Source organism: Sturnira hondurensis, unplaced genomic scaffold (genome assembly GCF_014824575.4).
Source record: "Sturnira hondurensis isolate 20B ecotype Veracruz unplaced genomic scaffold, ASM1482457v3 Scaffold0021555, whole genome shotgun sequence".
Classification (NCBI taxonomy): Eukaryota; Metazoa; Chordata; class Mammalia; order Chiroptera; family Phyllostomidae; genus Sturnira; species Sturnira hondurensis.
The window spans coordinates 762,865-790,503 of NW_028094186.1; the positions used below are offsets into that span (position 1 = coordinate 762,865).

The window sequence follows — 27,639 nt, forward strand, 5'->3', positions numbered from 1 at the left end:
TATAATACATCATCTGTATATTGTATTGTGTGTTCATCAACCCAAGTCAAGTTTCCTTCCATAACCATTTATCCCTTTACCCTCTTCTAGCTCCCCTCACTCTCCTTTCCTTCTCTTTTCTATTTTATTTAAGATTTTTACTTCTTTTTTAAAAGATTTTATTTATTTATCTTTAGAGGGGAAGGGAAGGAGAGAAAAAGAGAAATATCAATGTATGGTTGGCTCTCCTGGGTCCCCTGCTGGGAACTGGCCTGCAACCCAGGCATGTGCCCTGACTGGAAAATGAACTGAGATCCTCTGATTTGCAGGCCCGCACTCAATCCAGTGAGCTACACTAGCCAGGGCTAAGATTTTTACTTCTATACTTTCAACCCCAGAACAACACACACACACATACCATATATAAAAATTATATATATACATATGTGTGTGTGTGTTTTAAGGGATTACAAAGGCTGGCCAGGATTAGTGTTATACCAAACATATTCTACACTGCCATTTTCCAAATTAATGAAACAGAACAAAAACATGAAGAAGGAATTTACAGGAATGGAGTACTACAAAGACATAAAAACTCTGTTAGAGGTGTTCTTCTTGCAGGTGAGTGGGGATTGGGAAAGACAAAAGGGAAGAAAAGAGTTAAAGGAGTAGGACCTACGCAATATTCAAGGCAAAGATCCTATACTTTGACAAGATGGGTAGGTGGGTGGGGTGTTCAGGGTGATATGGCCACACATTAAGAGCCTACACTTAGAAAGCTATCTCAGCATTTGAAGCAAATATCCAAACTTTCATTCTAAGTCAAATTTCCAAATGGCTGTATTCGTTTATAAACTGTAATGATCAAGATTTCAAATAGCCCTAGCTGGTGTGGCTCAATGGATTGAGCACAGCCTGTGAATCAAAGGGTTGCCAGTTTGATTCTCAGTCAGAACACATGCCTGGGTTGTGGACTGGGTCCCTGGTTTGGGGTGTGCAAGAGGAAATGAGTTGATGTACCTCTCACATATCAATGTTTCTCTCCCTCTTTCTCCATCCCTTACCCTCTCTTGAAAAATAAATAAATAAAATCTTAAAAAAGAGAAAGATTTCAAATAGACTCACAAAATCTAGTCATATGGACTATGTATGCCCAGAAGTTTCCCATGAGCCAAATAACTATCTCTTTACCGTGATGCTTCCAACGAGTCTAGAATTTTACACTTTTTTATTTGGATGTCAATCCTCTCATCTGGTTTACTATAAATGGGAGGTTACCCTACTGTGAGGTACAACACTGTATATATACTGCCTTTATGCCTCCCATAAAGTACATTGTAGGCTGATGTCTACCTGAGAGGAAAGATATACCTCCCAAATAGTGAAGGCCTTTTCCACTGAAAATGTGTAAGTTCCTAACACTCAGGTCAAGATTCCTTATTTTTCAAGAAAGCTGATGAACAAAGAGAAAAGAAAAAAAAGAAGAATTTTAAGACATGACAATTTCATTCGATGAGACAAAGAGATTTCGGTGAATACAAAGAAAGTGGATGTTAAAAGTACTTTGAGATCACTGGCCCAAATATCTCTTTTTATTGTTTGTTTGTTTGTTTGTTTACTGACTTAATTATCAAAGATATATATTTTAAATACTTTATTTACTTTTTTAGAGATAGGGAAAGGGAGAGAAAGATCAATGTGTGAAAGATACAGGGTTGCCTCTCATGCACCTCTAACTGGGTACCTTACCCACAACCCAGGTATGTGCCCTGACTGGGAATCGACCGGCTAGCACACAAACCATCCACTGAGCCACGCCAGCTAAGGCAAGGATATTATTAATATTACAAATGCTCTTACATTCAGGTTATATTTTAGTTATTTTCCTCCTTAGAGGAAAAGAGAACGAAAATAACTTCTGTTCCTCCCTCTTCTCTCTCTCTCTGTCTGTCTCTCTCTGTCTCTCTCTGTCGCTCTCTCTCTCTGTCTCTCTCTGTCGCTCTCTCTCTCTTTGGTCTCTGTGTCACATAGGCTCTCACATTGGGTAATATGTACTTGGACTAAATGGCACAAAAATGTCTACAAGGTACAATATGCCACACTGGCTGCTCTCAAAGCTCCTGCTCCTGGGCATAACAGCATTCATACCAGACATTGTTGTCTACATTGGAACCCAGTGCTCCTGAGGCAGCTACACGGACTTATGAGATATTTGTTCTACCTCTTTGGCCAACTCTGGAGTTAGAATGGTCTTTGGTCTTTGTAACAAGAGAAACAACTGTCCACCAAAATGAATGGCTAAGATGCACAAAATCAAATAATGTCCTTAATTGGAAAGACAAGAAAGGAAAGAATAAGCCCAACTTAAGAGTTCATTTAATTGCAACTCTCCCACAGAATTATGGTGCTAGATGAGGAAACAGAATACCCAGCCTTCCAACCTTTTGATCCTTGCCATTGAAGATGAGATTTTGATCTTTATATTGGTGTTTAGGGGGTTTCAAAATTAGTGACCTGAGAAGTCCCCCACCAGCAGATAGTACTTCCTCACTCTGTGAACCTGTGGCTATCCTTTTCAGGGAGCTGGTGCCTCCGGTTCAGCTTTTTTGAGCACCTCATGCAGCAGTGACACAAAGCAGAATTGTAACAGGAGAAATCCTAAACATTCAAAGCTGCAGTGAACAGGCAGGATCCCTTGTTTTCTTTTTCAAATTTGAAATTTTGTGTTCAACAGAATTCTCTATAAAAAAGGTTTCTAAAAATGGCATGTCCAAAGACAGTTTTTTATTAAGGTACTTATAAAAGTTGGAATGTTTACCTTAAAGCTGATAGTATGCAACTCTTCAATAATTTAAAAAACAAATAGAGAAGATGGCCTGGCTGGTGTAGCTCAGTGGATTGAGCGCAGGCCTGCGAACCACACAATCGCGGTTCGATTCCCAGTCAGGCCACATGCCTGGGTTGCAGGCCAGTTCCCAGCAGGGGACTCACAAGAAGCAACCATACATTGATATTTCTCTCCTTCTCTCCTTTCCTTCCTCTCTAAAGACAAATAAATAAAATCTTTAAAAAAGAAAACAAGTAGAGAAGAAAAAATTTGAAGTCTTCATACTGTTTAGGCCTTCATAGAGGTAATGCTAAGTACACAGTGATAGAAAGGTGTTGAAAAAAGGTTAAATTTATAAAAGTTTTTTAAAAAATGAATAACCAAAAGGAAGAAACAAATTTCACTAACACTGTATGCCAGAAACTTGCCAATGACAATAGTATTAGCCACATTTTTTTCCAGAAACCAGGAAAACAAAGGAGATAAAATCAGCCTAAAAATAAAAGTATATTTAAAAAAGAAAAGAAACAAACACATAGGTCAGCATCTTTCACCTCTGCAACTTTCAGAGAATAGTCCACGTATAATAGGGGAGCAAGGCACCTGGTGCTCACCTGTTGCTGTAGTCCATAACCCCCCAGGTCAGAGAGCCTCCAGAAGGCAGAAGCAGCAGTCCTCACTCCAGCCTAGGCTGTGCGCCTGTGATGTCATGTGGTTTGCAGCAGGAATCCCTCTTCCACAGAGAGCAATTGAGGAGCTCTGTTCCAAAACAGGGTGTTTCAAATTACCTCACTCTGTATACTTCCCAGAGCGCCAGGCATTAGGAGAATTTGCCTGCTGTACCACAAAGGAAAAGGAAAATAGCAGAGGTCCTAAAACAAAATTAAGTAACTCCATTTGAAATTTTTTTTAATTTTTAAAAATTGTTGTTCAAGTACAATTTTCTGTCTTTTACTCCCATCCCAGCCCACACCCCCCAGCCCTCCCCACCTCTCTCCCATTTCCAGCCCCCCAGTAAAAAATTTTTAATTTTTTAAATGTATTCATTTGAGAGAGAGACATCCATTTGTTGTTCAACGTATTTATGCATCCATTGGTTGCTTCTTGTATGTGCCCTATCCCATCAAACCTTAGCACTGCAACCTGCACTGCTAACCAAATGAGCTACCCACCTAAGGCTGAAAAAAAATTTTTTTTTAGTTTTCTTTAAAAATATGGAATGCTTCACGGATTTACGTGTCATCCTTGTGCAGGGGCCATGCTAATCTTCTCAGTATCATTCCAATTTTAGTATATGTGCTGCCAAAACGAGCCCTGAAGAAATTCTTAACAAAAATAAAAATTATTTTAGTTTTGCATTTAAGAATCGAGGAGACTAAAATTCCTTATTGAATATCTTGAAATTTTACTTCGAATCCCTTAATATCAGAAACAATACCCCCCCCAAAGCACACACCTATGTATTAGAAATTATATTTCATGTGGCCCTGACTGGTGTGGTTCAGTTGTCTGGGTGTTGTCCCACAGATTGAAATTGAAAAGTTGCTGGTTCTATTCCTGGTCAGGGCATGTGCCTAGGTTGTGGGTTTGGTCCCCAGGCAGGGCGTGTACAAGAGGGCATTGATTAATGTTTCTCTCTCACATGTATGTTTCTCTCCCTCTCTTCCCCCTCTTTCTAAAAAATAAATAAATAAAACCTTTTAAATATATATATTTCATGTGGATTTTACCAGAGCTCCAAACAACAATGCCTTTTTAAAGTGGATGAAGAAAAATCTTAGAGAAGCATCTCCTACACAACCAAAATTTAAAACTTCAGGAGATTTAAAAGAAAATATAGAATGATGCAGCCATGAAAAGGAAAATGGGCTAGATCCTCCCATCTCACACAAAGTTGATAATAGTAGTTATCTCATGAGTGACCATTATGAGTGTGCCATATTGTCCCTAGTACTTACAAAAATCCACTGAGTGTTATTATGTCCATTCTATAAATGGAGAAACTGAAGCTCAGATAGATTAAGTAATCCAAGGCCATGATACTGGTAAATAATAGAGCCAAGATTCAAATTCAGCTCTCTTACAAATCCCAAATCTTGAGCTTTTCAATGAAATGAATAATAAATCCCATAATGTTAGTACTGTACTTCTTCAAGATACTAGTGTTAACTGTTATTAGAAGCATTAGATATGTGTGTATGATGCCACTAGCATGTATGAGAAAAATTAAAATATGTAATTGCTATTTTAACTTCAGTACAGAACTGACACAATGCTGATCCCAAGGAAGAAATACAATTTCATTGGGTCTCTTAAAGCTTCTCTGGTCAAAGCATGATTTCAGGACTAGAAGCTTCAGAATCACCTAGGAACTTCTTTCTCTCTCTCTCTCCCTCTCTCCTTCTCTTTTTAAAAGTAATTATTGTTCAGTTACAGTTGTGCTCATTTTTCCCCCAAGAGCTTCTTAGAAATGTGCAAGCTAGGCATTTTTAGTAACAGCTTTATTGAGATATAATTACAATTCATTATTAAGGTGCACAATTCAGTGTTTTTTAGCTTACTCAGAGTTGTGTGACTATCACCACAATCAATTTTAGAACACTTCATCACCCCAAAAGAAAACCCATACCCTTTAGCAGACATCCCTCACCATTCTCCCCAGCCTCAAGCCCTAGGTAACCATTAATTTACTTTCTGTCTCTATAGAAAATGCCTATCCTGGATATTTTGTATAAATGGAACTATACAATATATGGTCTTTTGTGATTGGCCTCTTTTACTTACTGTTTCAAGATTTCTCTATATTGTTCATCAATTCATCTTAATCCTTCTTTAGAAGTGGCCATTATCCTCTCAACAGATGTGTGGGTATCAGCCAATATGACCCCATCACCCATTCCTCTCTGTAGAGCTCTTGAGTGCCACCCTCCCCTAGAAGACTTTCCCCTCCCATTAGTAACTGCCCTTATTAGGACTTCTTTAACAGAGTTCCCTCTTTCCACCTTCTCACTGGAACTTAGCAGCTTAAGTATAACTGGCCCTTGGCCAAGCTTCTCTCCACAACACCTGCAGGCACTACCAGTGCTGCCACCTTATGCCCATTTCTTGAAGCAGTGGACACCGGTCAGACGTTGTCTTCCTTCCTAAGAGCCCTGCTCTTTGCTGTTTCCACAGCAATCAAAGTTGTGACTCATTACAGTGTGACCAGGAGAGGTCGAGGGTGTTCTGTGTGGGAATGCATGCCTGGCTCTTTCAAACAACTAAGAGGCAGAGAAAGAAGCAAGTGCAAATGCACTTGGAGGGAAAAGGGTGGGGGTGGGGGGCGGGGGGGCGTGATTTTGTAATCTTTCTTCCTGAGTCTCTTGGCTGTTTCTTCAGCTCCCATTTCTCTTCCTCTCCTCAGTTCACTTTCATTTCCTTATAATATTCTTCACAGAATAGGGAACCTAAATTTCTCTCTCCCTGTTCATTTCTACCTGTATTGTTTGCTCTTGCCACTTCCAATAGCACACCAGTTATGTACTTAGACATTTGAGTATGCTGTTACTTCTATGAAAAAGATTCTAAACATTCTGCCCTACTGAACAGCAAAACAAGGAAAGTTTTCTGTTCTCCGAAATCATGATGACTTCTTCAATAAGTGAAGCTATCCAAAGCCAAATTTTTCTTATGAAACATAAATTGTTAGTCCCCCACCCCCCCAAAAAACAACCAAAAACACCCCCCCCCAAAAAAAACCCCCAGCATAGTAACAAAAGTACCTTCCCTAAATGTTCCTGGCTGGATTTGGGATTTGTCTGAGTTCATTTTGGAGCCTACAGTTCCCTTACAGATTGTTGTACACTACCTGGTACTCTCTGAGTAGCCCAAATATCCCCAGGTCATGCCTTCATTTCTAGGAAAGGTTTTCTAAATTAAGGTTTCAGATACCTCAACCTTTCACTGCTACTCTACCTTATTCATTCAAGCAATATTTGTATAGTATTACATGCCATCCCTTTGCTATATATAAGGCAGAAAAGGTTCCAGCTCTCACGATGTTTTGTTACAGGGGTGGGGGAGAATATGTGATGGTAGACTTGATAGACACCCTAATACACTTGTCATGTGTTTGGTTAATTCCTTCAGTGTGTCTTAGTGAGTCTTGCTCTTCCTGAGTGAGGCAGGCAAGAAAGACCTTGCTGTTTTGGACAGCAAGGAAGAAAAAGCAGATGTTTTGTGCAGTCCTGGCTGGCAGCCTTGCTGATCCTTCTGCCTTCAAGTTTCAGCCTTTGGATAACTCCCTGAGAACAGTAGAGGTATCACAAAGTCTGAGAACCATAGCATTAATGGACTTCATGACATTATTGAGTTCTTGAACAAAACTCATTTGTATTAGGTATTGCTTAGAAAATGTTATTATATATAATCTTTGTTAAATTACATAGTTTTATATTATTTAGCAGTATAAATAATTTACATTGTGGGTTTTTGGTATGATCATCCTTTGAGCCTTGGGAACTCAGAGCAAGGTGTTACATAACTTTCCTATGTTCTACTCTTTTTGTCTTCCACAGAGTTGGGCATAACAAGGGGAGCCTGTTAAACTTTTATGGTTAATTCTGGCTGGTGTAGCTCAGTGGATTGAGTGACGGCTTGTCAACCAAAGGGTTGCTGGTTTGATTCCCGGTCAGGGAACAAGCCTGGGTTGCAGGCCAGATCCTCAGTTAAGGGCATGCAAGAGGCAACAACAGGTTGATGTTTCTCTCCCTTTCTTTCTCCCTCCCTTCCCATCTCTCTAAAAATAAATAAGGAAAATCTTTTTTTAAATGTGCACATGTTAAAAAAAACAACTTTTATGGTTAGTCAGCTTATAGAGCAACGGTGTCAAACTCATTTTCACTGGGGGCCACATCAGCCTCCAGGTTGCCTTCAAAGGGCCGAATGTAATTTCAACTCCTTAACAGTTAAGGAGTAGTTACATTTAGTAGTTACAGTCCTAAAATTATTTTTGCACTTTGAAGGCAACCATGAAGCTCATGTTGCCCACGGTGAAATGAAAATGAGTTTGACACCCCTGTTGTAGAGGAATACATCATTCATTCTCTTGCTTGGGGGTCAAAGCAACCAACCAGATGTAAAGACCCTTTTGGAAGATATGTCAATGTGATTGGGTTTACATTGATATTTACTCTGACTTTGCCATTACAGTTTAGAAAACTTCATTTATCTACAACTTTGGAGAATGTGAAAAGTCTGACTTAAATTTCTAAATAATTGAAATTAATTCCTTTAAATACAAAAGGTTTAAATAACATATTTTAAATAAGATAGATCATAGATCACTGCCTTTTTGAAAAGTATAGCAAATATAATTTAACCTGCAATTTTCTTGGTTATCATTAGCATTCAGAACTAGAGTGCAAAATAATGGATCTTTGGGAAATATTAAAATATAATAGGCTCTTTGCTCCTGCAATGATCCCAGGCTGCTGTGTTTTTGTGTTCTTTTGTCCTTCTAATATGTTTTTTCCCACTCCTTTGTTAAGTTATTAGTACTTGCCACTTACTGGCTGCCTGGCTTCGGCAATTCTCTTCCTAATCTCTGTCCTGGTAAACCAGATAACCAAGTTTATTAGCATTATGTGTGAAGTAAGAACAAATAGTTTCTGAACATGAGAGTCTTTTCTAGAAGTGAGTAGTATTGACTTTTCAAAAGCAGTTCCATGTTCCTTTTCACTTGCTTCAGTATTCTCAATTCCTCTACAGGCGTCCTAGATCCTGGATAAATTACCTCCTGTAGGAAACTGAGGTATTGTCATAATACTTTTCCACTAACATAATTCAACCAGATATTATTTTCTCCATCAGAAGTTCTCCTAAGGCTCTGGCTGGTGTAGCTCAGTGGATTGAGTGTGGGCCTGTGAACCAAAGCATTGCCCGTTTGATTCCCAGTGAGGGCACATGCCTGGGTTGCAAGCCATATCCTCAGTAGAGGGTGCACAAGAGGCAACCAACCACACATTGATGTTTCACTTCTCCTCTTTTTCCCTCCTTTCCCCACTCTCTAAAAATAAATTAATTAAATCTTTTTTAAGAAGTAAAATAAATGTTCTCCTAGTGCCTTCTGATTTCCAATTTCAAACCATTAGTCCTTATAATATGGGCATAAAGAAAACCTAAATAACTTAGAAACCCACTAAGATTTAAAGATCTTCATATGGCCCCAGCTGGTGTGGCTCAGTGGATTGAGTGCTGGCCTGTGAATCCAATGGTCACCAGTATGATTCCCAGTCCAGGCACATGCCTAGGTTGTGGGCCAGGCCCTGGGTGGAGGGTGCACAAGAGGCAACCATACACTGACATTTCTCTCCCTCTCTTCCTTCCTTCCTCGCTCTCTCTTTAAAAATAAATAAGTAGATGTTTTTTTAATTTTTAAGATTTAAAAAAATTTATTTATTTTTAGAGAGAGGAGGAGGGAGTGAGAAGGAGAGAAACATCAATGTGTGGTTGCCTCTCACGTGGCCCCCACTGGGGACTTGGTCCGCAGCCCAGGCATGTGCCCTGACTGGGAATCGAAGTGGCGACCCTTTGGTCCGCAGCCCGCACTCAATCCACTGAGCTACACCAGCCAGGGTAAGTAAAATATTTTTTGAAAAAATATCTTATAGATTACACAGAGACTTCCAAATACAATTATTTTTCTGATAGGAAAAAGGTCCAAGTTTTAGTCTTAAGTTAAAGACAATGTACTCAATTTTAAAAATGTAACAGCTACCATTTAAAATTGAGAGTCTACTATATGCCAGATGTACATATTTTCTTTCCTATACTTAGGACAGTGCTGCAAAGTATGTAACAACCCTACTTTACATTTGGGGAAAACTGAAGCTAAATATACTGTTAAGTACCTTAACCAGGGTCAAAGGAATAGTAGGTGTAAAGCTGAGATACAAATTCAGCACTAAATCAAAAGTCTTCATTCTCTACTCTTTTTAAAAAGACAGAAAATATAAATTTATTTCTCAAATAATAGTCTGGAAGATTCTGGAGAACAGACAGCTCTACTTCATCTAGTCAATCAGAGACTTAGGTTCTTTTCAGATTGTTGCTTTGCCCTCCTTAAGAATTTCACCTCCATTGCATGGTCAAAAAGCTCAGTCTCAAACACACCTCATCCAGCTTGCTTTGGAGCTGTGGTGTAGACAAGAGCAGCCAAGGAAGCCTTCAAGTACCTCTATGTCAACCAAAATAAGGGCTAGGGTATCTGGGAGCCCCTGGATGAATGAGGAGGGTTAAGGACTGGGAGTACCTATCTCTCCACCTCTATCAACCTTCATCCCTCCGGTACCCAAACCTAGAAAGCTACTCTTCTTTCTACAAAATCAAGTTATTTTCCTTGTATTTTGCTGCGAGGTAACAAGAGGGTATTCAGTATGTATTTTGATTATGTGGCCAGACTGGTAATAAATGTTAACCAACCAGCTGAGTCTGTAATCAGGAATTATTAAGTATAAAGTTAAAGTGGTCTTTCCTAGCTGCCAGAATCTCCTGCTGAGAGAGGGAGTTTGGGAGTGACCTATACTAGCCCAGCTGGTTTGGACCAGATTGGCCAAACAGTTTAAAGGCCAGGATTGGGTTCCATGAGAGCAGATCCAAAGCCACCTAATTAATGAAAGTCAAATGGCCATCAGGGATATGAACTCTTCCACCCAGAATGCAAAGGCAATTACTAAATTGATGGGATATAGACTTGAGACTTTGGTGAGGACAATTAGAGGAGTACTTAAAAAAAAACATATAATAGAGGGGAAGGGAGGGAGAAAGAAAGGGAGGGAAACACTGATATGTAGTTGCCTCTTGAGCACCACCTACTGGGGACCTGGCCCACAACCCAGGCATGTGCCCTGACTGGGAATCAAACCAGTGACCTCTTGGTCAACAGTCCAGCTCTCAGTCTGCTGAGCCACACCAGCCGGGGTAGAGGAGTACTTTAGTAAGAAGGAATCTTAGGCAATTTCCTAAAACACTTGTGATTGCAAGATATATGGAGGGGTCAACCTGGCTAACAAGAGACAAGTTCTTCTGTGAAGATGTGTGAGATGACTTAACTCATAGGAGACAATGGTAAGTACTGTCAGCCAGTGGCATAGTCCCCTAATGAGTAAATGAAAGTGAGAATTGTGCTTTTCTGAGTTCTCACTTAATATTTATAACAGATTTTTTAAGTCTTTAATTCTTTGGTTTTTCTTCCTTTAATTGTGACAAACACCAACTCTGATTTGTCTTAACTAGTTCATGTTCTTTGTTCGATTTTCTGCTTCAGTTTTAGGTTTGTTTTATGCCATAATTAATATATATTAATTATACAATATTCTATACAGTATGCATTATACACAGAATATATAATATATATTATGTATACTGTATTAGAATTTCTGCCCAAACTCTTTCTACCCAGTGTGCTATCCTATTCCATTATTTTCTGGCCAACTCCATCCTTGGGGTTTTTTCCCATGACTTTTTAAAAAATTGAATTTATTGGGGTGACATTGATTTAAAAAATTATATAGATTTAAGGGGTACAATTCTATAATACATCATCTGTATATTGTATTGTGTTCATGACTTGATTTTAATTCATATTTTCAGATTTACAGTTTTGTCTGTTACTTGGCCTTCTGCACACATACTACCTTTCTACCTAGAAGATGTGAAACATCTCATCTTCCTTTTGGTAAACAAGGCTGAGATTCTAGGGTTCTCTTTTCTTCAGACTCTCTACCACATCAAAATTGGGGGCAAAACTCAGCTGTAGTCAAAACTCAGTTTAATTAACAGTTGACAAAGGTCAACAATTCACCATTCAAGCTTTGCTTTGGATCTTTGTGTGAGGAGGAGGATGTGAGGATGTGGGCCATGAGCTAGGGCACCATTTTATATTGTGTCAGGTTCTCCTATTAGTTTCTTGTCCCTTCGGTTCCTGTAGCTTTAAGCTGCAGTGATTGAGAATGGAGTCAACCTAGTATAGCCTTGCTATGATAAAGGCTCCTCTCCAGTGTTTTATGGCATGTCTCTGCAGACCTAATCATGCTGTTTCCCTTCAGCAGAAGTACTTCTATGGTTCCCCTAAGCCTCATGTTAAATATCACCTCTCTGGAAAGCAGTCTTTAATTCCTCTAATCTGGGGTTAGCAAACATTTTTTTGTATATAATCAGAGAGCCCTGGCTGGGTAGCTCAGTTGGTTAGAGCATTGTCTTGATACACCAAGGTTGTGTGTTTGATCCCAGGTCATACAGGAAGCAACAAATGAATGTATAAATAAGTGGAACAACAAATGGATGTTTCTCTCTCTCTCCCGCTTCCCCTCTCTCTCTAAAATCAATAAGTAAATTTAAAAATAAAAATGGGTGTATCTCTCCACATCATGCCCCTCTCCTTTCTTGGAGAGTGAATAAAAACTTCACTCTCTACAAAAAAAAACACAACAAGTGAATTTTTTTTTAAAGATTTTATTTATTTATTTATCTTTTAGAGGGGAAGGAGAGAGGGAGAGAAACATCAATGTATGGTTGCCTTTCGTGCGTCCCCTACTGGGAGTTGGCCTGCAGGGAACCGGCCTGCAACCCAGGCATGTGCCCTGACTGGGAATCAAACCGCGATCCTCTGGTTCGCAGGCCCGTGCTCAATCCACTGAGCTACACCAGCCAGGACTATATTTTAGGTTTTATAGGCCAAAAGCAATGAGAGTGTTATGTAAGGTCTAAGTCCCAATGATTCAGTTCTGTTGCAATACAAAAGCAATCATAGACAATAGACAAATGGGAGTGGGTGCAGTGCAGCAAAACTTTATTTACAAAAATAAGCAGTGGACTAGATTTGCCACATGATCTTCAGTTTGTTGATCCCTACTCCACTTAGATATTTCATTGTTAATGCCTCCATACTCACATCTGTACTACAAGTTTGACTCTATCAGAACACGAGCACCTTCAGGGCAAGTATTCTGTCTTTACAGCCTTTTGAACTAAACAAAACTGAGCTCCTAATGATTATAGGTACTCTATAAACATTTCTCAGAGAAAGTGGGGAAGAATGACAGGAAGAGATAGAGTTCCTAATTAAGTAGGAAACCGAACCATGTAAACCCTCTACTAATATGCAGTTGGATATGACTTTCCCTTAGTAACATAAACAGATGCTTTTTATAAAATGGTGGCATTTAACCCTGGCAGAGTAGCTCGGTTGATTTGCGTGTCATCCCAGTGTACCAAAAAGGTTGAAGTTCAATCCCTGGTCAGGGCACATACCTAGGTTGTGGATTTGATCTCCAGTAGGGGAGCTTACAGGACGCAACCAATCCATGTTTCTCTCTCTCCTGCCCTCTTCCTCTCTTTCTAAAATCAATAAGCATATTCTTGGGTGAGGATAAAAGAAACAAAATTATTGTTTTGGGTTCTTCTTAAAGGTTTGATTTCAGCAAGCTTGTGCTCAGACATTCATATATGTAATAGCCGGCCTCCAAGGCTCTCAATGATCCTTACTTCCTGGTATTTCATGTACCCTCCTATGCTAAATAGAGCCAATAGAACATTGTGGAAATAAAGATACATGACTTCTGAGGTAAGTCATAAAAGACATGTGGCTTCTGCTTTGCAATCTCTTGGATCACCCTTTGTGGAGGAAGCTAGCTACTATGTCTTGAAGACAAACAACCCAATGGAATGGTCCATGGGACAAAGAACTGATGCTTCCTGCCAATGGCCATATGAGTGAGCCAGCCTGGAACTGGATTGTCCTTCCTCAGGTAAGCTTCGCAGTCTCAGCTGACATTTTGATTATAAGCTCATGACAGACTCTGAGCCACACAACTTAGAAACCCCTGAACTCCTGACCTATAGACACTATGTGAGATAATACATGATTACTATTGTCTTAAGTTGCTAATTTTGGAAATTATAACAATAGATAACATACAATATGTAAGTGGCTTTCCTTCTTTTCTGTAGTCTTTAAGAACACCTCGTTCTGCTTCGCATTTAAAATATCTAATTCTGTATTTGTTTAATGCCTGTCTATGTCCTTTACTGGGACAAAGATGATATCTAATTTTTCATCAAGCACAATTCTCAGCATTCAAATATGTTTTTAGTAACAAACAAAATAGAGAATCTGGCCCTGGCTGGTGTAGCTCAGTGGATTGAGCACAGGCCTGCAAACCAGAGGATTGCGGTTTGATTCCCAGTCAGGGCACATGCCTGGGTTGCAGGCCAGTTCCCCGTAGGGGACGCACAAGAGGCAACCATACATTGATATTTCTCTCCCTCTCTCCTTCCCCTCCCCTCCAAAGATAGATAAATAAAATCTTAAACCCAAAAGTGAGTTGCTCCCAACCTTTTGTATTCCTAAGATATATTGAAATGGTATGTTTCCCAAAATCATTCTTCACATAGGATTAAAACATTTATGTTCCTCTATTGTAGCATTATCACACCAAGTAATAGTTGGCAGTCTATGAGCTCCATGAGGCAAGGAACTTAGCATATCACATTTGTATTTCCAGTATTTGCAAATGCCTACCATAAAGGTATTCAATAAATGCTACTGAATGATAAATTAAGAGATATAATCAATTTTTAGAATGACTGAAGATGGACTTCCCATAATACTATTCAAGACTTGAAGTTAAGTCATTTCACTCATTATTCCAGTTTTGAGGATTCTTTGATTTGTTGTAGTATCAACAAATCAAACGTTGAATCAAACGTTAGTTACGTTGAATAACTAAAGCCCTCTAGCTCTGCCCAGGTAGCTCAGCTGGGTTAGAGCATTATCCCAATATGCCAAAGATTATGGATTTGATTTCCAGGCAGGGCACATACAAGAATCAATGAATGAATGTTTAAATAAATGGAACAACAAATTGATTTTTCTTTCTCTCTCTTTCCTTTCCTCTCTCTTTCTCTAAAATCAATAATTAAAAAAATAGTCTTGCCCTGGCTGGTGTAGCTCAGTGGATTGAGCTCGGGCCTGTGAAGAAAGGGATTGCGGTTCAATTCCCAGTCAGGGCACATGCCTGGGTTGCAGGCCAGTTCCCAGTGGGGGACACATGAGAGGCAACCACACAGTGATGTTTCTCTCCCTCTCTCCTTCCCTTCCCCTCTCTCTGAAAATAAATAAATAAAATATTTAAAAAAATAGTCTTGACTGATGTGGCTCAGTTAGTTGGGCAACATGCCACAAAGTGAGAGATCACTGGTTTGATCCCCAGTCAGGACACATGCCTAGGTTGCAGGTTGCAGATTTGGTGTTTCTCTCCTACATCGATGTTTCCCTCTTCCTTCTTCCCTTTCCCTCTCTCTATAAATAAATCAATAGATAGATAGATAAATAAATCCCTCTAATAAAGCTTCTTGACCAAACCAAGTTTGAATGAGAGGTTCTACTTAGAGAAGTGGTGAATCAGAAGGATAGTAGAGTTTCTAGTACAAGTGCTGTTCCAGTTGTCAGATGGAGCATGGGAAATACACATTCCATAAGATATGTGGAGCAACCATAGACTAATCTATCCCTTTTTATGCTGAACCAGCAAATTCGAGTACACTAGGTACAGATTCTGCAATTAGAAGGGCTCCCTTGAGAGATAGTGCCCTTAAAAATACTAGAAAAGTCCAAGTGATAACAGGATTTGAATGATTTATGTTACTGGAAGTTAAACCCAGAGCAAAATTCCTCAAGACTGTAGAGTATTTACAGTAATACTCATAAATAATCATGGGCATAAATACCATTATTTTGCTATCAAAAAGTAGGTACTTTTAAAATTAATTTTTATTTTACATTACTGTGAAAATTTACAAGATAACTGTTAAAGTCATTCTCAGTGGAAAAAGTACATCCAAGTGTCGCTGGTTCAATTCTCAGTCAGAACACATGTCTGGGTTGTGGGCCAGGTCCCCAGGAGGGGGAGCGTGAGAGGCACACCACACACTGATGTTCCCCCCTCTTCCTCTCTCCCTTTCCCACTCTCTCAAAATAAATACATAAAATCTTTAAAAGAAAGAGTATATATACTAACTAAAGCTAGCAAGAGTATCAGTTGACTTAAAGATGACTGAGAACCGACTCAGTTGTTTTTTCCTATTACTTAGAATCCCTATTACAGTGGCTACTAGTATAACATATTGTCAAAATAATTAGGTCATATCTTTCACTGGTGCTCCTTCTGACTGTTGATGACCTTCTCATACCATATACAAAGAATTTCCATAAAGCAATATGCAGAACAAATCCATCTTAAGTTGCCAAACTGTAATGACCAGCATTAAACACAGATCCTGGTTAAAAAACAACAAAAGCAAAGATAACATTTAAGCTGACTCTTTGAAGGTACTCCCACATTCAAACATTTTTATTTAGATCATATCTAGTAAAAAAAAAAAAAGGGCAGACATAGTAATGCCATCAGTGGACCACACAGCTTTGAACAAAATCAGAGGAACCACCAATGTACATGTGGTATCCAGAACATTTAAGGACTGGATTCTGTTCATATGAAGCTGACATAAAGAGCATCTCAACTCCAGTTGTGGCTTGCTCACCAAGAGTCTTTCGCTGCAATGGTCATGAGGGAAGGAGTTCTGTCTATTGATAAAGCCAACAAAGCTGGCAGTTAACAGTTCCTATGCCTATGAAATAACCATGAAGACCTGAATTCTACCCTTTACAGAAGTAGCCAGCTTCATTATGTCCCAATGTAATATGTCCAATTTATTATATATTCTCAAGCTACAATGGTAATCACTCATTATATAAAGGTCTATGTTTTGCCTGACACTATTTTAGGCGTTAAGGATACAGAGGTGAATAAAGTAAACAAAAGTCTCTAACCTTAAAAGCTTACATTTTAGTGGTGGGAAACAGACAATAAAATAATAATTAAAATATAAGTGAAATATATGTCAATGATTCATCAGATAAAGAAATGAATCAAGAAAAGGGGAAAGAGAATGCCAGGGTTAGGCAATGTTGCAACTTAATTAATTAATTAATTAATCTTTAAAGATGGAAATGACAGTGTGCTTTTCAAAATTTGTTTTTAGAGAGGGGAAGTGAGGGAGAAAGAGAGAGAGAAACATCAATGCATGGTTGCCTCTCATGTGGCCCCCACTGGGGACCTGGCCTGCAACCCAGGCATGTGCCCTGACTGGAAATCGAACCTGTGAACCTTTGGTTTGCAGCCCATGCTTAATCCACTGAGCTACACCAGCCAGGGCAGGTTGCAACTTTAAACAGGACAGTGAGAAAATACCTCAGTAAGAAGTGAACATCTGAGCAAAAACCAGAAGAAACTGAGGTAGTATATTAACCAGCTCAGGCTACCATAAGGAAATACAATAGACTGGGTACTTTAAACAACAGTTATTTTCTCACAGAGCCAGAGGCTGGAAATCTGAGATCAGGTTGCCAGCAAGCTCAGGTTCTAATGAGAGCTCTCTTTCTCGCTTGTAGACCATAACCTTGTTGTGTGTTCACATGGCCTTTACTTGATGTTTGTACGTGGAGAGAGAGCTCTCCCCAATCTCTCTTTTTTTCCTTTAAAAAAAAATGATTTCAGAGAGAGAGAGAGATGAGGGAGAGGTAGGGAGAGAAAAATATCAACTTGTTGTTCCACTTATTTATGCATTCATTGGTTGATTGCTTTTTGTATGTGCCCTGATGGGGGACAGAACCCACAACTTTGGTATATTGGAATGATGCTCTAACCAACTGAGCTACCCAGCCAGGGTTCCCTAATTTCTTCTTATGTAGACACTAATTCTATTACATCAAGGCCCTACTCCTATAACCTCATTCAACCTTAATTACCTTCATAAAAGCCCTATGTCCAAATTGTTACATTGGGGCTTTCAACATACAAATTTGACAGCTAGGGAGACATAATTCAGTCCATAGCAGGGAGAAAGTAATGGAGATATCTTGGCAAAGAACATATTATTTTTTATTTTTTGTAAAGATTTTGAAAATTTATTTTTAGAAAGAGGGGAAAGAGAGGGAGAGAAATATTGATGTGAAAGAAACACCAAATGCATGACACAGGCGTGTGCCTTGAACAGGAATCAAACAGGTGACCTTCTGCTTTGCGGGACAACAGCCAACCAACTGGGCCACACCAGTCGGGGCTGGGGGAAGAACATTTTAGGCAGAGTTTGGGCCAGAAATATGTTAGGGCGTTGTCAGAATATAGATAATATTTAAAGCTATTGGTCTGGATGAAATCACCAATAGAGTAAATGTAGAGGAGAAAAACAGGAAACTTCCAGCCAAGATGGAGGTGTAAGCAGATACTTCCTTGCATAACCAAAAGAAAGATAATAACCAATTTAAAAACAAAAAAACAATCAGAACTGCCAGAAAATCACTGTATGGAAGTCCATAGCCAAGGAGTTAAAGAAACATTCATCCAGACTGGCAGGAGGGGCAGAGATGGGAAGCCAGGGTGGTGAGGACACTTGGTAAGGCAACAGCTGGTGGAACAGGGTGGGCCAGGCAACAGCTGGCAGACCAGGATATTCCACATTCATGTGCAGATAAGCCAAGAGGAAAAACTGGGAAGCAAGACAGACTGCACAACCCAGGGTTCCAGCATGGGAAACTAAAGCCTCAAAACCTCTGCCTGTAAAAATCTGTGGGAGTTGTAGCTGCAGGAGAAACTCCCAGTCTCACAGGAAGAGTCCATTGGATGGGCCCACAGTCTGTACATAAGCCCACTCATCCGGAAATCAGCATATGAAAGGCCACAGTCCACTTGTGGGAAGCCAGGGAAGTGACTGAAACAGGGGCAAAAGCCAAGTAAGAAGCATTATTCCCTCTCTAACCCCTCTCAAACACACAGTGCCACAACATAGAGAAGTGGCTTGCCCCACCCTGACAAATACCTAAGGCTCTGCCCTGTACAACACAATAGGTGCAGGAAGACAAAGAAATATGGCTCAAATGAAAGAACAGATCAAAACTCCAGAAAAATAACTAAGCAGTGAGGAGCTAGTCAACGTATCACATGCAGAGTTCAAAACACTGGTAATCAGGAGGCTCACAGAAATGAATGAGTGTGGTCGCAAAATAGAGGAAGAAGTGAAGGCTGTGCAAAGTGAAATAAAGAAAAATATGCAGTGAACTAACAGTGAAGGGAAGGAAACCCAGACTCAAATCAACAATTTGGAAGAGAAAGAAGAAATAAATATTTAACCAGAATAGAATGAAGAAATAAGTGTTCAAAAAAATGAGGAGAGGCTTAGGAACCTCCAACACAACTTTAAGTTCCAACAACTGAATCACGGGGGTTCCAGAAGAAGAAGAGGAAGAGCAAGAAATTGAAAACTTATTTGAAAAACATAATGAAGGAAAACTTCCCCAATCTGGTGAAGAAACTAGACATTCAAGCCCAGAAAGCACAAAGTGCCCCAAAAAAATTGGATCCAAGGAGAAACACACCAAGCCACATCACAATTAAATTACCCGAGATGAAAGATAAGGAGAGAATCTTAAAAGCAGCAAGAGACAAAGAGAGGGTTACCTACAAAGGAGTTCCCATAAGACTAGCAATTGATTTCTCAAAAGAAACCTTATAGGGAAGAAGGGGCTGCAAAGAAGTATTCAAAGTCATGATGAGCAAGGACCGACAACCCAGATTACTCTATCCAGCAAAGCTATTATTTAAAATGGAAGGGCAAGTCCTGGCTGGCGTAGCTCAGTGGATTGAGCGTAGGCCTATGAACCAGAGGATTGCAGTTCAATTCCCAGTCAGGGCATTGGGTTGCAGGCCAATTCCTGGCACGGGACACACGATACATTGTGTGTCCCCAGCAGAGGCAACCATACATTGATATTTCTCTCCCTCTCTCCTTCCCTTCCCCTCTAAAGATAAATAAATAAAATCTTAAAAAAATAAAATAAAATGGAAAGGCAGATAAAGTGCTTCCCATATAAAGTAAAGTCAAATAAGTTCATCATCGCCTTATTATATGAAATGTTAAAGGGACTTTTCTAAGAAAAAAGAAGATCAAAACTATGAACAGTAAAATGACAACAAACTCACAACTATCAACAACTGAACCCAAAAAACAAAAACAAAAACAAACTAAGCAAACAACTAGAACAGGAACAGAATCACAGAAATGGAGATCACACGGAGGGTTATCAGAGGGGAGGGGAGAGAGGGAGAATGGGGGGAAAGGTACAGGGAATAAGAAGCATAATTGACAGGTGCAAAATAGACAGGGAGAGGTTAAGAATAGTATAGGAAATGGAGAAGCCAAATAACTTATCTGTACAACCCATAGGCATGAACTAAGGGTGGGGGGAATGCTGGAGGGAGGGTGGTGCAGGGTGGAGGGGGATAAAAGGGTGAAAAAAAGTGGGACAAATGTAATACCATAATCAAAAAAATATACTTAAAAAAGAAAGAGAAACAAATTGAAGGCCTAATCTTTGTGTACTCCAATGAGGAAGAAGTAGCACAGGGAACTGAGGAGTAGCCAAGCCAGTAAATGAGGTATGAGGAAACCAGGAGAGTGTAGTATCCTGGAAGCCTCGTGAATAAAGCATAGCATTTCAAGTTCTGTCAAATAAGAATGAAGGCTCAGTCTTGACCATTGGATAGACAACACAGAGGTCACTGGTGACCTTATCAAGAGCAATTTCAGTGGAGTGGTAAGGGCAAAGCCTGGTTGGAGTATGTTCAGAACAGACTGAAAGGAAAGAAATTCAAAACATTGAGTGGACAAGCAACAAAATTTTAAAAAATAGATAAATTGGACTATATCAAAATTTAAAATTTTTTTGCTATAAATGATACCATCCAGAAAGTGAAAAGACAACCTACAATAGGGGATAAAATATTTACAAATCTCATAAGGAACTGGTATTCAGAAATATATTTTTAAAACTCATCATTCAGCAATAGAAAACAACTCAAGTTTTTCAAATGGGCAAAGGATAGATATTGAATAGATATTTCTCAGATGATATGTAAATGGCCAATAAGTGTATGAAAAGATGCTTAACATCATTAGCCATTAGAGAAATACAAATCAAAACCATAATGAGAAATCACTTCACATCCACTAGGATGGCCTATAATCAAAAAGACAAATAACAAGAGTTGGTGATGATGCAGACAAATTGTAATCCACATATATTGTTGGTGGGAAGGCAAAGTGATGCAGAATTTTGGAAAACAGTTTAGCAGTTCCTCAAAAATGTCAGTTTTCCTATAGGATCAGGGCCCCCTCTATGATCTAGCAAGTCCACTTTTAGGTCTTCAAGTATATCCAAGATAAATAAAAATATATGTTCACACAAAAACTTGTATGCAAAAAGGTGTACATGAATGTTCACAGCAGAACTTTTTACAATAGCTAAAAAAAGGAAACAATCCAAATGTTCATCAGCTGATTGAATGTATAAATAAAAATAGTATATTCAAACAATGGAATAATTATTCAGCAATAAAAAAGAATCAAGTACAAATATACACTACAACATGGATGCACTTGAAAACATTATGCTAAATGAGAGCATCCAGTCACAAAAGACCACATGTTGTATGAGTCCATTATATTAAAAGTCTAGAATAGACAAAAGCATAGATACAAAAAGATTAGTGATTGTGTAGTGTTCTGTATGCTGGGGAGTGATTAATGGGCAGGGGGGTTCTGTTTGGGATAATGAAAATATTCTAAAATTGATTGTGATAATAGTCGCACATCTCTGAATATATTTAAATTATTAAATTATACACTTTAAATGAATAGACTTTATGATATGTGAAATATATCCCAATGAAGGTTTTTTAAAATTGCCTAATAAGGGCTTGAAGAACAGAAATAAAAATCTAGTAGATACTTATCACCATTTGGAATTCAATTCCAAGTGTATCTGACTCCAAAGCCTCCATGTTCTTAATTATCCTGCTATACTGTCTCCTTGGGATTATCTCCTTAGGTTAGATTCCCAGCAGCAGAATTAATTACTGAGATAAAGGATATGAAAAATTTACTGGAGGGGCTGAAGGAGGCCATACAGCTATCTAGGCTTGCCAGGTACATGGTGCCCTTCTAGGCAAAATAATCTGTTCTTTCCTGCTCAAGTGCTATGACTCACACAACCTGTTTTGAATGAAACAAATCCTGCTATCATATCTGATTAACCAGCATCTAAGTACAAACCAAACATATATGTACAGACTAACCAACTTCCAAGGCAGTAGCTTAGTGTTCAAAAGCAGTACTTAATAACAAGTAATGACAAATCAACCCAATCAAATTCTTTCTTTACAGACATATAAATGCCACATGAACAAAGAAAAGGCAGGTTATTCAAGACCAAATTATTGAGCTTTTAGCAGCTGTGTGGTAAATACAGAATGAGAATTATTTGTGGAGAAGCTTGCAGCTGTCATCCAGAGAGTGAATCCAAACAACTCTTGAAGAGAGGGTCACCCCACTAGCAACACATGGATAGCACATTGAAGCCAAGTCCTTTGCGCTAATCTAATCATACTAAGCATTCTCCTAGGATAAAGGAGTTTTCAAAGGGAAATCAAGTCACTACATCAGATCAAATCATTGTACCAATAAAAACTTTAAATAACTCTCCTACAAAGGAGTGTCTGTGGTTCCCTGTCTTTGGACGTGTAAGAATTGGATGTAAAGAAACGTAGAGTTTGGAGAAGTCTGGGGCCAGCTTACTCCCTGCAGGCTCAAGATCAACCACCTCATATACACAGAAAAAATAAATAAATAACTAATCTTTTGTTCCAAGGTCGGGGTGGGGAAGAGGAGATAAAGAAAAGTTAGAACATCTAATTCAATAAGGACTCCAAACCTTTTAAATCTTCATCTTTCCTCAAACCTTAACAACCTAACCTCCTGCCCTGATTTCAGCCAATGAGTTTGCCTTTTATGTCACTGAGAAAATACAGGTAATCAGATAGAAACTTTCTCATCCTCTCACTACCCCATCACATCCACCAACATCTGTATCAGTACACATATTCTCTGTTTTCTCTCCTGTGACAAAGGAGAAAGTGACCTTATTTCTATTCAAGGGCAATCATCTCATTTACACTCTATATTCCATTCTCTCCTAGCCCAGTCATGGACTTTACTCCTGGAGTTTTCTCTAATCGTTCCTGCATCATCAATTCCTCCCTTTCTATTGAAAACATATCAGCATGCTCTAAAAAAAAAAAAGCATGCTCTATTACCTCCTTCTTCATACTTAAAAAAAACTCTTTTGGGATACTTAAAAAATACTTTTGGAGTGAGGAAAGTTTTAAGAGTATGACAGCCCTGAATAGCGTGGTTCAGTGGATTGAGTGCTGGCCTGCAAAACAAGGGGTTGCTGGTTCGATTCCCAATCAGAGTATATACCTGGATTGCGGGGTCAGGTCCCCAGTGGGGGGCACATGAGAGACAACCACACATTGATGTTTCTCTCCCTCTCTTTCTCCCTCCCTTATCCTCTCTGAAAACAAATACAATCTTTAACTAAAAATAAAAAATAAACTTTTGTACCATGTAATATAATCTATTCAAAATTTGTTTTTGTTAAACATATTTTTAAAGTTTCCCTCTCAGCTATCACCCTATTTCTTTAAAAAAGTATTCAAAGGGTTTGTTTCTACTTGCTGTCTCTACTTTTTCGTCTCTATTCTCTCTTCAACCTATTCAAACCTAGTTTTTGTTTTCACCATTCAACTGAAACTGCCTTGTCCGGGTCATTATAACTTCCATCTTGCCAAACCCAGTGGCCATATCTCAACACTTAATATTCAGCTATCTTAACCTCTCAACACTTAATATTCAGCACTGTTGATGACACCCTCCTTGAAATAATTTCTTTTCTTTGCTTCTAGATTACTTTATTCTCTTAGTTTTCTTCTTGCCCCCTTGGTCACCCCTTAATCATCTTAGTTGGATCCTCCTCCTCCTATACCTAACCTGTGAAGATAGGCTGTGTCTTTGGCTCTTTTCTCCTCTATCCAAACTTTGCCCTAGGTAATCCCATTTAGCTCCACAGCTTTAAATACTGCTATTTGCCACCTAACTTTTAATCTAGCCTTACTTCTCTTCCCTTAACTCCCAGGCTCATGGTATACACCAAACAAATCTACTAGGGTGTCTAGTTGGCATCTTAAACTTAATATATCTAAAATAGAACTATTGATTTTTCTCCTAGAAACATCTATTTTGGTATTCTCCAGGTGAGTAAAAGGTTTTTCTGGATATTCACAGTTGCTCAGGTCCAAATCCTAGCAATCATCTTTGATTCTTCTTTCCCTGATACATATATCAAATCATCAATAATTCTTTCAGTTTTACCTTTAAACTATAACCCAGCCATAGCTGATGTGGCTCAGTGGATTGAGCACTGGCCTGCAAACCAGGTTTGATTCCTAGTCAAGGCACATGCCTGGGTCTTAGGCCAGGTCCCCAGGTCCCCAAATCCCCAGGTCCCCAGGTCCCCATTTAGGGGCATGGGAGAGGCAACCAACTGATGTATCTCTCACACATTGATGTTTCTCTCCCTCTCTTTCTCTCTCCCTTCCCCTCTCTCTAAAAGTAAATAAATAAAATCTTAAAATAAAATAAAATAAAACCCAAATCCATTTATTTCCTATGTCCACAGCTGCCTAGTCTGAGGCACCATCATCTCTTTAAAAAAATTTTTAATGTTATTTGATTGCAATTGTCCCAATTTTTCCCCCATTACTCTCTTCTGCCCAGCCCACCTCTCCTCCCACATTCAGTCCTTCCTCCCACCATTGTCCTCATCAATGGGTCCTTTATACTTGTTCCTTGACTTGACCCTTCTTCTTCTCTCCTCCTTTATTCCCCTCACACATTTCTTCTAGTCACTGTCAGTTTCTTCTTATCACCATCATCTTTCCAGTGCGGTACTCATCTTTTAGCTATTTTTTGTGATTTAGTAATTCTACCTCCTCAAATATACCATGAGCTTCTCAAGAGCAGTAGCCATGTCTTAGTTATTTTTGTATTCTGTTATAGTACATTATAGATGTTTAATTAATGTGTGTTAAGTAAGTAAGTAAATTATTAGAGGAATTAATGAGTGAATCATGACAAGTAAACCATGACTCAGTTTGCTAATAGCACCAACATCCAATGCCTTTGTTTATTTCCTTGTAGTTCTTTGCTGGACTGGCCATATCTTTACAATTAGTAGGTACCCACTAGGCTTTCTGTCCAGCATCCTATTTTTTGTGAACTGATTTCTCCACCTCTCATCACAGTAAATTCACCTGATAATGGTAGTGGGCCCTTGGCATTCATTTCCTGAATATTTTTAATATCAAAAGACACCATAAACTAAATCAAATGGAAGAAAAAGTCCTTGTAGACAAAGGGCTAATGCTAGTAATGTTATCATATAAATTGATAACAAAATGATAAACAACCCCGCTAGGGAAAAAAATGGGCAAAGGATAAGAGCAGGCAGTTTATAAATGATGAAATATAAATGTCCCCCCAAAACAAAACAAAGCAAAAAAACAGATGGTGATCAACTTCACTAGTAGTCAGGTATATACAAAATAGATTTCTTTTAATTGTGGTAAAATATATATTACATACATGTTATCACTTTAACCACTTTTAAGCATACAGTTTAATGGCATTAAGTACATTCACGTTATTGTGCAACCATCAACACTATCCACCTCCAGAACTATGTCATCATCCCAAACTGAAACTCTGAACCCATTAAGCAACAACTCCGCATCCCCTCTACCCTCAGCCCTTTGATAGCCACTATTGTACCATCTGCCATCAATCTGACTATTCTAGGTACTTCGTATCAGTGGAATAATATAATATTTGTCATTTTGCATCTGTCTTATTATTTCATAATGTTTTTAAATATTTTATTTATTTATTTTTAGAGAGAGGGGAAGGGAGGTTGAGGGGAGAGAAACATCAATGTGTGGTTGCCTCTCACACATCCCCCACTGAGGATCTGGCCCACAACCCAGGCATGTGCCCTGACTGGGAATTGAACTAGTGACCCTTTGGTTTGCAGGCCGGCACTCAATCCACTGAGCCACACCAGCCAGGGCTATTTCATAATGATTTTTAAAATTGATGTTTGAATCAGAGAGAGAGAGAGACATCTATTTGCTGTTCCACCTATTTATGCATTCACTGGTTGAATGAATCATTCACTTCTTGTATGAACCATGACCCGTGATCCAACCTGGAGCCTTGACTATTGAGACAATGCTCTAACCAACTGAGCTACCCAGCCAGGGCACCATAATATTTTCAAGGTTCATCATGTAGAATGTGTCAGTACTTCACTCCTTTTTTAAAAAAGGATTTTATTTATTTTCAGAAAGTGGGGAAGGGAGGGAGAAAAAGAGGGAGAGAAACATCAATCAGAATTCTAAATAGGGACTGAACCCACAACCCAGGCAGGTACCCTGACTGATAATCGAACTATTGATCTTTCACTTTGTGGGATAATGCCCAAACAACTGAGCCACACCAGTCAGGGCAGTACTTCTCTCCTTTTTAAGGATGAAAAATATTCCATTGTATGTAAATACTACAGTTTGTTTATTCATTCATCTGTCAGTGGACACTTGGGTGTTTCCATCTTTTGGGTATTTTGAGTGTTGCTGCTACAAACCCTGCTTTCAGTTCTTTTGTAAAATATACACAAAAATGCAATTGCTGAATCACATAGTAATTCTATGTATAATTTCTTGAGGAAGGGCTATACTGTTTCCTAAAACATTGCACCATTTTACATTCCCACCAACAATATATGAGGGTTCCAATTTCTCCACAGTCTTACCAATCTTGTTAATCTCTGTCTTTTTATTACAGCCACCCTGGTGGATGTGGAGTAATATCTCATTGTGGTTTTCGTTTGCATCTTTCTGGAGCACAGTGATGTTGAACATGATTCATGTTCTTATTGGCCATTTATATATTTTCTTTGGAGAAATGTCTATTCAAGTCCTTTGCCCATTTTTAAATTTAGATTGTTTCTTTTTTTGCCCTTGAGGAGTTCTTTATGAATTCTGAATATTCATCTCTTTTCTTTTTATTTGTTGATTTGAGAGAGAGAGAGAGAGAGACAGAGACAAAGGTAGAGACAGAGAAACATCATTTGGTTGTTCCATATACTTATGCATTTCTTGGTTGATTCTTATGTGTGCCCTGACCAGGGATGGAACCTGAAACCTTGGGGTCGACACTCTAACCAACTGAGCTCCCCGTCCAGGGCTAGATATTAATCTCTTATCAGTTATATGATTTGCAAATATTTTCTCCCATCTTTGGGTTACCTTCTTATTCTGTTGGTAGTATCCTTTTTGTTGTTGTTGTTGATAGTATCCTTGATGCACAAAAGTTCTTAATTTTTAAGAAGTTTAATTTATCTATTTTTTTTTTTGCTGCCTGTGCTTTTAGTGTCATAGCTATGAAACCATTGCCAAATCCAGTGACATGAACTTTTCCCACTGTGTTTTTCTTCTAACAGTTTCGTAGTTCTCACATTCAGGTCTTTGACCCATTTGGGGGGTTAATTTTTGTATATGATATAAGGTAAGAGCTTTTGCATGTGATATACAGTTTTTCCAATACTATTTGTTGAAAAGAATATCCTTTCCCATCAAAGTGTTTCTGACATACTTGCTGAAAATCATTTGACTATATAGGCAAAGGTTTATTTCTAGATTCTCTTTTTTCTTCTATTGGTCATATCTGTTTTTATGCAAAATAGACTTTTTAAGATACCATTTTTAACTCTCCAGATTGGCAAT

The 27,639-nt window shown here is 38.8% G+C and overlaps 2 non-coding genes across 2 annotated transcripts; one reads left to right on the forward strand and one right to left on the reverse strand.

Annotated features, from left to right (window-relative positions):
• Window positions 1-4,014: 4,014 nt before the first annotated feature.
• LOC118977868 (U6 spliceosomal RNA) lies at window positions 4,015-4,121 on the reverse strand. Its single transcript, XR_005064624.1, has one exon. It is a non-coding gene; the product is annotated as a U6 spliceosomal RNA (small nuclear RNA).
• An 18,318-nt stretch (window positions 4,122-22,439) lies between these two features.
• Window positions 22,440-22,571, forward strand: LOC118977872 (small nucleolar RNA SNORA38). Its single transcript, XR_005064628.1, has one exon. It is a non-coding gene; the product is annotated as a small nucleolar RNA SNORA38 (small nucleolar RNA).
• The last annotated feature ends 5,068 nt before the right edge of the window (window positions 22,572-27,639 follow it).